Source organism: Canis lupus, chromosome X (assembly GCF_048164855.1).
Source record: "Canis lupus baileyi chromosome X, mCanLup2.hap1, whole genome shotgun sequence".
NCBI lineage: Eukaryota > Metazoa > Chordata > Mammalia > Carnivora > Canidae > Canis > Canis lupus.
The window spans coordinates 22845287-22855847 of record NC_132876.1 but is presented as its reverse complement, the minus strand read 5'-3'; positions in this window follow the sequence as shown (position 1 = coordinate 22855847).

The following is a 10561-nucleotide window of genomic DNA, read 5'->3' as shown; positions in this document are numbered from 1 at the left end:
CACTCCTGCCTCTGTTTAAGAGGCCATAACCTTATCTTCACTCTTGTGCACAAAGCTCCCACCCTTGTCTCACCCACCCCCCAAACTGAAGCGCCCAATCAAGTGCCCCCAGGAAACGGCCAATCCTCATCTACTTTCCCGGGACCCTCCTCAGTTCCTTGTGCTCCCCAGCACCCAGGAGTGATGCAAGCGACCCCATCCTTCAAAGGGGAGGGCAGGCGCTGGAACGTGCTATAAACGACGCCCACTCCCAGCCTCTCAAGCCCCCAAACGGATTCGATTGTTGTTTCGTGGAGCTTTTTTTTTTTTCTTTTCTTCCTCCGAACCTCCGAAGTGTTCTCCCTTCCCATTGGTCAAAGCTGCCCCTTGACGCCACCCTGGCCTTGCTCTCTGATTGGTCCATTCTGGATGTGCCCAAGCCTTTTTCCCAGGGTGTGGCGCCCCCCCCCGCCCCCAACAGGGTTCTGACCCCTGGCTCCTCCCTTCCCCCCCAAGCCCCCCTCTCTGTTCCGAATGGTACCGCCCTGGCTCGGCTCCCCCGCGGCCCAGGCCGCTGCCCTTAGGGCCCCCGGACGGGGCGGGGCACGCTGGGGACGGGCAGAGGGCGGTGGTGGCGCCTTCCTGCCGAGCCCGAGGCCGCCCCCGCCACCCTCCTCCAGCCCTCGTAGGTCCCACTTTCCCCTGGGCAGTTTTCGTCCTGCCTTGGGAGCCCCGTCCCGTCTGTGCGGGCCCCCAGTGTGGTGTTTTGGTCATCCCGATCAGCAGTGTTAAATCCCTGCCCTCTGCGCTCCACGCACGCCCATCCGCCTCCACCCTCGGGTTCGCGCAGCACTCCCTTTCCCCGAGTCGGCTCACCCTTCTCCCGAGCCTGCCATAGCCCCGGCCCCCCTTCCTCGAAGACTGTCCATCCCCAGGATCCCCCTCCCTGCGTATTGCCGTTCCTCCCAACGGCCTCCCCCTCGTGGCCTCCCCCCCCTCCGTGGCCAGCGTGGTGGAGCACTCCCAGCCCACCCCCCCTTTCTCCGTGCCCCCGCACTCCCTTCTTATGTTGTCCCTTCACGTCCCTAAGTCCCTCCCACACCATGGCCCCCCCACACTCATACCCCTCCCTCCGAGGCGTCCCCCAGCGCCCCTCCCCTATCCCCGCTTGTCTATGCCCCTCCCACCCACCCCGTCCTTTTGTCTCCTCTTTGGTCTCTAAGTCCCCCGCCCCTCCCTCACTCCCGCCCTCGCTCCCTGCGAGCACGCTCTTATCTTCCCCAGGTCCCAGCGCCCCGCCCCCTGGCCGCGCCCCGCCGGCCCCCTCCCTCTCGCGGCCCCATCTCCGCCCTCCGCGCTCCGCCCTCCCCCCCGCAGCTCCGGCCCGCCAGCCGGCAGTCCTCCCGGGTTCCCTGCTCGCTCCTCCCGCCGCCGCCGCCACCACCACCGCCACCGCCACCGCCGCCGCTCCCCGACCCACCCTTCCCGGGCTGGTGGCTCGCGCTCCCGCGCGCTCCCCCCCACCCCGGCACACGCGCTCCCTCCGCCCGCCTCGCTCGCTCCCTCGCTCGCTCAGGCCGTGCGGTGGCACGGCCGGGAGCTGCACGCAGCCCGCCCTCGGGGGAGCCTCGGCGCCCTGGAGCCAGGGGCACCTCACGGGCAGGGACACGACCCGGGAGCGCGAACCCCGGCCAGGTGGCCCCTGCCCAGCCCAGCGCGGCCCGCGGAAGCCGCCCGGCAAGCAGGCGCCCGTCGGAAGTGTTTGGGCGACGGGCGGGCCGCGGCGCCTCCCGCAGCCCAGGCCTCGCCGGAGCGCCCGGTGAGACGCCGCGACCGGACCTCCCCGGATGGTTTTACACGAGCCTCCTCCCGGCTCCCTCCCCAAATCTGTGTCACCAGAGCGCGACACGAGGGTAGAGGAACTGCGGGGTGGGGGGAGTGGCTGTCCCGAAAATTCCGCGAGAGACCTCACTCAGCGGCGGACCGTGAGGCGGGGCGGGGCGAGGGCGGGTGACACGACAGGCCACCCAGGCAGAGGCCGAATGCCTCGCCACCCCCCCCCCCCCCCCGCCGCGACCCGGCCCGGGTCTCCCCACACCACGCCGCACAGAGCGATGTTGCCTCTGGCCCTTTGTACTGACCCGCGTGGAGAACTGGCAAAAACCCCTCCATCCGGGTTTTGGGGACGCGGCTCAAGTGGACATAAAACCCAGCCATGTGCCCATAGACACTTCAAAAAAAATACCTGTTCGTTGATGCCCAAGTTGACCATGTTTCCTCTCCTGAACCTCTTCTAAGTCCTCACTTAGTCTTAGGTATTTAGCCACCAGACTAGAAGCTCTTTGAAGGGGGCCCCGTTAGTCACTGTGGTTCAATCAATGGATCCCTTGTGACTGGCAGACAAGTGTATGTGTTAACCGCTGGCCTTTAGGATCTGTGTCATTATTGTGTGCCTTAAGGTTGTAAACTTGGGAGGGCCAGGACGGGGTAGGGATTATTAGCTCGTGTCAGGCACAGCATGATGCCCAAAGAGATGGGCCATGAATGTTTTTTGACTGATGAAGCTAATTATGCAGGAGGCAGATGCTTACTTCCTCCTGATCCCCAGAACTCCCAGTTCCAGAACTGGATGTCCTGAGTGAGGAAGAAACTAAGGAGCTGCCTTAGCTCATTCCCACTCTGAGACTAATTTGCTGGGGCCAGATCCCCTCGCACTCACTATCAGGACACATTGGGTGATGTGGCTTTCCAGTACTAGGAGTGGGTTTGCACGGAGCCATAAACTCTCCACTGTAACTTCCATCAGTTTGCAACTGGATCTGGAAGGAAGGAAGTAGCCAGTTTTTTTCTCAGTGTGAAGCAAACAGGTCCCATATATGGATCAAACCTGTAGTTCTTCATCCATTTACCCTAAGGCCAAGCTAAACCCCAATCTGTCAGAGGCAGAAAGCTACAAACAACTGGACACCATCAAGAGCAGTTAACTCCAGGGAAGGAGGAACAGTGCAAGTGCAAGACTCACTCTGGACTTTGCAGTGGCTTATTTGTAACCTGGTTGCTTTAGAGTCATTCCAGCTCCCTGCCCACCTCACACCCTGTTCCCAGGCAGACAGGTCCTCTCTGTCTCTACTCAGCCCTTACACCGTCTTCACCCAAGCCAGCCTGCTCTAAATGGACATGGTCAGTGATCCAAGCAGAAACTGAAACAGTAACAATTGGACAGTGTCAAGAGACTCGGGCAGAGATGCCTCGGAGCGCCCGGCCTCCTCCTCTGCCTTGGCACAGATGTTCTTATTGTCCTGGAAAGAAATAGGAAATTCCCTCCCCAAGCATGAAAGGGGGGGTGCTCCAGGGCTTAGCCCCCAAGAACAGAGTTGCCCGCCCAGCCCAGCCTTTCTGCCTCCTAATTATTCAGAATAGGACTGTCACCATTCCTCTTCCTCATACTAGCCAAGGCTGGCTCCCTGGGCCATTTGTCCCCCTCACAAGGAAATTAAGGGGAGTGGGACTAGAGCTGCATGAAAAGATTACTAAAATCTGGGTAGTTCTCTTTAGGGACCGTTAGCACATCAAAATACATATTTGGAAAATGCTCACAATTAACACTGGGAGCAAAACAGTAAACACAGTGTCACTTTGCCAGGCTCAACAGTTTTGTTTTGTTTTGTTTTGTTTAAATGCTAATGGCCTCAAATGGGGAGCAGCATCCATCAGTTAAATAAACAAGCCATTAGACTGAGACTAGAAGTGTCAACACATGACTAATCTACTAATTGTGAGCTGGTGAGGAACAAGGCAGCAAAGCATGCTGGAGACTGTGGAGTGAACAGCTAAAACACACAGTACGTGGGCTTAGAGCTGGTAAGATCCGAGTTTGAGTCCTGCCTTTACACAGTTGTTAACTGTGTGGCCTTCTGTTTCTTATTCTGTACAATGGGGACACTCGCAGGCCTGTTGTGGGGATGAACTGCTGTACTACAAGTCAAGTTCTTGCTACTGAGCCTGCCACATTGTAAGTGTTCGATGCCTATTAGCCATCATTGATAGCAAAAAGTACCTAGCAAGTGGTAGGCATTCACAAAACGTCAGCAATACAGATGGAAATGAAATGACTTATGGTTGCTAGGTATTAGCCATAAAAGGTGCATGTAGATCCCTAGTGAGGACCTCTGGTGTCCCCAAACCCTCCCAAACACAACTGGCAAAGGGATGCTTTGGTTGGTGAATTCCAACTTCTTAAGGCTATCCCTGTCACCTGTGTGCAATTAGTTCCAGCCCTTAAGGATCAATATCCGGTCCCAGGGTTGCTGGATTCTGGGGCGTTCTCTCCTGACACCTGCCTAAGAAGCTTGGGTTAAGCTGGCACTTGCAGGTGAAGACCAGCCTGGCAGCATCCTGGACATCCTTCCCCAGTCTGCCAGACCTGTCCTGTAAAGAGTATTCTGGGCTGTTTTTGACTGCCTTTCTCCTGTTTTGTGTGTAGACAGGAGGGAATCACAGTATTGAGAGGGGCCAGAGTGAGGATGAAGGAGGGTGGAGAGGGGTACACAGGACAACCAAGAGAGATAACCCTGACCTAGACAAAGTTGTTGGTCTTTGCTTCCTTGCCCCACCCTCTACTTTTGAAGCCACTGTCTTCCCCATCACCTGCCAAGAAGGTCATCCTCGGCCAAATGAAGTCTCCCTCTTCACTTGGCAGCCCTGTTCTCCACTGACACTCCCCTCTCCTCTTACCCGTTCCAGTTCAGAGTCTTGCTCTCCACCTGAAAGATTGGTAAGTCCTAGTTTAGATAAGCCTCTCTGCACAGGTAAAGAGTGAAGTTGACAGTGGCTTAACATGCCACCTCCTCCCTGGGTCTTGTAGCTGCGTAGTGGCCTTTTTAACTTGAAAAAAAAAATCCTCAAGGTGCCTAGAAAAGAATGAACACAGAGCACGGGGCTTTCTGGGCCTTCCACAGGCTGAGGTGGCTTGGGCGGAAGAAAACTTTCACCCCTCACTGTCCATCATGCTCTGTTCTGCCTGCTTGTACGTCTTGCCTTGAACTCAGGCCCCCAAGCAGACTACCCAGACCCCACCAGGCAGTCTCCTCTGCAGTTCTACATCTGGAGGACCCCCACCCCAGCAACCAGGTGAGTTCTCAAGCTCCATTCTCCATCATCCGCATCTCCCAGTGGAGCCCTGAAACAGGCACCTTCCTGGTTCTGCACTTAACCAGGAAAGAGCAGGTTAACTTGATCAGTTAAGCCCTCTCCACACCTGCTTATTGACTGCTAAGGAGTTAAAATGTGTTCTCCCTCCTGCCACACCCAACTGGACTGCAGTTCTCAAGGCATACCAGTCACGTTCTGTTCCAAAGTCTGTGCTGCTGGCACCTGCTCTCTGAGCCTGGACCACTATAACCAGGGCTCCCCCCACCCTTCTCTGCAAATCAAATTCCCTTTCTCAAAGGACAGGCTGAACTGCCCCTGCCTCCAGGAAGTGGCCCACCGTGCAGCAGGTGAGGTCACCTTTCAGCAGGGGTACAGGGTACCTCCTAGTCCTGTTTGAGGGCATCCTTGCACATTCTTCCTGACAAAAAAATTAGTTGCTGGCTTGCTTCTCTCCAATGAGATAAATGTAACCTTCTCCTGGACAAGAAATGCCTCTGCTTCCTTTTATAGTTTGCATCTCCAAGCTACACAAAGAAAAGGATCATCCAGCTGAAACCCCATCACCTGGATTCCACAGCTGTCAAGATTTTGCCACGCTTCTGCTTCATGTTTGTGCCCCCCCACACACAAATTGTCCCTGTACTGCCTGGCACAGCACTTTCAAGGGGGCTGGGACCTGTTGGGAAATGGGAATCCAGGTTTGCAGGGCAAGCTCTGGGACTGACAGGGGCTGGAAGAATGGGCAACTATTATAAAAAGTTGTCCCTGCTCAAGTACCTGTTTTGAACTGGGCGCTTTACAGTTTATCTCATTGCACCCTCACCACAACCTTATGGGGTAGGTACTGTGACCCCCATTTTACAGATGAGGAAATGAGGCTCAGGGAGGTGAAGGGTCCCCCCCAGATGGGCAGTGACAGAGCTGGGATTTGAATCCAAGTCCTGTGCACTCTCACTGTGCCCTGCAGCCTCCCTCAAAGGGTGCCAAACGGGCTGCCACCTGCTCTGCTTCAGTTTTACAGAGTACAAGACATGCTTTGTGTGTGCCCTTACAGAGTAGTATGCGTGCACACACGCACGCACACCCACGCAGCGAGCCGCATGTTCACAGTAGGATTGTAAAATAATACACTGAGTTTTATCTGTGGGATCAGTCTGCTCATTTTAGAAGTCACCCTTTAGACCTGCAAGCATGGAGGGGGGAGTTTGAGGGGGCAGAGGGCTGAGCCCTGTGTGTGTGTGTGTGTGTGTGTGTGTGTGTGTTGCCCAGGAGTTGAGGGAATTTAGGAAGCCTCCCTCACAGTCTCAGTCTCCTGGGACCGTCCTTCTCAAAAGGGAAACAAAGTCTCTTTCCTGCTCCCACCAGTACAGTACATTCTCTTCAGATCTCCACAATGACCTTGCAACCAGCACCCTCCTCTTCAGCCCTGCTGCCTCCCTCAACAAACATTGCTCTTTGCAGCCTTTGTTCTTTTACACAACCCCCCACCCCACATGGATGGCTTCACGGTGTTCCTCCAGCCTGGGCTATCCTCCCCCACCATTCTCCAAAACTAAATTCTCCAAGTCAAGTTTCAGTACTCACCTCCTCCCAGAAGCCTTCCCTGATTCTGCATGTCTCTCATCAACATTTTCATCTGGTCTGTTTTTTTCTTTTTTTTTTTTTCACCCGAATCTTGATGCTCTGCTCTCCTGCCTTGTTCTCTAGTTGTTTCTTGTAAGCTGTTTCCTTGACCACACTTTAAGCCCTGTGAGCTCACAGTTTCAGCTACAGAGAAATAAAGGAAAGTCTTTCAAGAAAGACACGTGGTCAGCTTCCTTTTTCTTCCCATGGTCCTCTTGCTTCCTCCATGTTGTTGCTTGGGTTTCCAGCTTTGCAGCCACTGGCATGATCTCTACAAAGATCATGAGGTGTAAAGGAGATCCACGTGTTTGCCTTGATCTCTCCTTTTTATTTTTTTCCTTCTTCTCTTTCATTTGCTCAGGTGGGTAGAGGGCTAACTGGGGTCCGAAAAGCCTTAAGCCACAGCAAATCCACCCTGAAGCTACTCTCTAACTTTGCAGGTCGTTTTTCCTAAGCATTTGTGGGAGGAAAAGCAAAATCTATTGGGCATGTTAATGCCTGCAACACTACCTCCCACTTCCCTCCCCTATATCTACTTCACCTCCCCCAGCTCCATTTCCTTACCCCCTTCCTGCAAAAAAAAAAAAACAAACAAACCACCCCACAAACAAAACAAAAAACAACCTCTGCTACACACACAATTACAGCTAGAAAGACACAGCCCACTTTCCAGATTTCAGGAGCTCTGAGCAGGAAAGTGTTGGGAGGACAGGGTCCTGCAGACCCTGAAATGGGGCCACATCATGCCACCAAAGGAATTCTTTCCACTTAGCAAATTGCTGGGCATTGAGGGATCACCTTAATCTCTGAGCAGTGACAGTTGGGATAGGTCTCCCCTGCCAGGCCTGGGAGGATTGAGAGGCAAAGGTAGAGCTCCCTTCCCCCCCCAATTTAAGCTGGGGGAGGGAGCAGGGGCGCAGAGTCCTGGCCCTTAGAAAGGTCTAAGCTAAATGCCCAGCCTTCCAGTGCCTGTCAGCAAAGGCACCAAAATTAACTGTAACTCTCTTACAGTTACCTCTGCTTCCCTCCCAGCTGAGCCTGGAACTAGAGATGCTGCAAGAATGTACCCAATTCTGCCTTGTCCATTCTTCTTTATTCCCAAGGTTATGCTGCCCATTGTACAGAAGGGCGGGGCTGGAGACTGAGGCACCGAGGGACACGCGACTGGTCAAATTATCTCGTAGCAAGGGAAATTCCTTGCTAGCTTTGGCGACCTCTTTATTCCTGGGGGAGTCCCTGTCACCTCCGCTAGGGTTCCCAGCATCGAGGAGTTTTGGCAGAGCTTCTGGAAATGGAGGTGAAGAGGGGATGGTCCATTCCTTTCTGTCACTCGAGTTCCTTTAACCAGGCGTTACGGATCGCATCTTCTTTTCCCTCGATCTTTTCTGGCGCTCCTCCAGCAGCTCTCAACACTCCCCGCCCCTGGGCCCCGCCCCTGTTTCCCAAAGGCCTTTCAAGAACCGCCCCGTGCGGGGCCACTCCCTCCCCGGGGCTAACTTGAAGACCCAGGGGAAGGCTCTGGGCCTTCCTCTGCTGATCCAGCCTGTGGAGAGCCCCCGATAGCCACATGGGCTAGCGAGAGAGCTGTTCTTAAGAGAAGCCAGACTCTCCCCAAGTCAGAAGCTAGCTTTGAGCATCCGCTGTTGGAGCCATGGACTTGCCCTTGCCCTTCTAGTTAAAAGGTGCCTGCACCTGCCTCTGCCTGCCTATAAGAAAGTGCCTCCCTTGACCTTTCAGGGGAGGAGGCTGTACAGATTTACATATATCCTGCGCTTCCCCCTTTGGAACATACAGATTTGGAGGATGGAAGATGGGGGGATGGGAGGGAGAAAAGGCTCATTGTACAATGGAGATGTGCAGAATTCAGGCTCTGGCCAGGGTTGGGGAGATTGGCCCGTGTGTGGAGTTAGGGCGTCCGTGGGTGCCTGGATTAACCAGGAGAGGATTCAGCCTGTGGTCAGGGTTAGAACCAGGATTAGAAGTCAGGGCAATTGTCTCATCTTTGGGGCATCCTATTCAAGAATGTCCAGTCCCTGTCAGGAACTGGGTTTAACTGGGATCCCTTGTTCTAAGAGGCAGTGAAAGGTCCCTAGAGTGGGCCTGGTGTCAAGCAAGTCACTTCCCCTCTTTGATCCTCAACTGCTTCATCTCAACAATTGAGGAACCAGTTTTAATCTCTAAGGTTCTATCTAGTTCTGAGAATGCACTACTTTGGGTCTGAGGGAATATTAAAAAAGCTGTTCTATTGATCTTGTAATGTTAAAAATAAGACAACATAAGGGAAAAGAATCTGAAAACATGCAAAGTACCAAAAAGAAATGAAATACTGCTTTTCCTCCACTAAAAATATTATCAAAGTATCACATGCTCATTGTAGTCATTCTTAAAATACAGGAAACTATAAAGATCATAAAAATCATTTGTAATCCCACCATATAACTTACCATCATTAACATTCCAGAATTTAATTTTATTTATTATATATATTTTTAAGATTTTAGTTATTTATTCATGAAAGACACACAGAGAGAGGCAGAGACATAGGCAGAGGGAGAAGTAGGCTCCATGCAGGAAGCCCCATGTGGGACTCAATTCTGGGACCCCAGGATCATGCCCTGAGCCAAAGGCAGATGCTCAACCACTAAGCCACCCAGGCATCCCTTTATTATATATTTTAAATAAAAATGTAAAAATGCTGTGTATAACTGATCTGTAACCTGTAACCTGTATTTTTCATATAAAATGTAACATTGGGGGATCCCTGGGTGGCACAGCGGTTTGGCGCCTGCCTTTGGCCCAGGGCCCGATCCGGGAGACCCTGGATCGATTCCCACGTTGGGCTCCCGGTGCATGGAGCCTGCTTCTCCCTCTGCCTGTGTCTCTGCCTCTCTCTCTCTCTGTGTGTGTATGACTATCATAAATAAAAAAATTTAAAAAAAATTAAAGTATGTGCTTTCAAAAAAAGTATGTGCTTTCATATTAAAAAAAAAATAATAATAAAATGTAACATTGCATTTTTAATGTCAATAAATATTCTTTGAAAACATGATTTTTAGAGATTCTGTACTATTATTCCATCCATCGAATGTGTCATAATTTATTTACCCTATGTTTTGTTGGGTATTTAGATTGTTTATCCTTTTTTCATTATTACGATATAATTCCTGTGAACATCCTTTGTGCATATCTGATTTTAGGAACAACTGGATCAAGACATATGTATACTACAATTTTATGATGGAAACTTTCAAACATATACAAAAATAAAGTAGCGTAACAAACACCCATATACCCATCTCTTTGTTTCTTTTGTTTGTTTCTTTTTTAAAGATTTTTATTTATTCATGAGAGACAGAGAGAGAGAGAGAGAGGCAGAGACCTAGGCAGAGGGAGAATCAGGCTCCATGCCAAGAGCCCGATGTAGGACTCAGATCCCAGGATCATGCCCTGAGCCAAAGGCAGATGTTCAACTCCTGAGCCACCCAGGCATCCCTCCTTGTTTTAATAATTATCAACTAATCATTAATCTTGTTTCACCTACACCTTACTCATTTCTTCCTACCTATGGATTATTTTTGAAGCAAATCCCAGACATCATGTAATTTTAGTAAATGTATTTTAAATATTTTGACACACAGTACTGAATTGACCTATTAAAAGATCTTGCTAGTTTACACTCCTACCAGAATATTCATACCAGCTTTATTCACAATATATCAGTCACCACAAACTGGAAACCGACCCAAATGACTACCACCAGGTGAAAGAATTTTTTTAAATGGTATATTTATTACAAGAGTAAACCCCC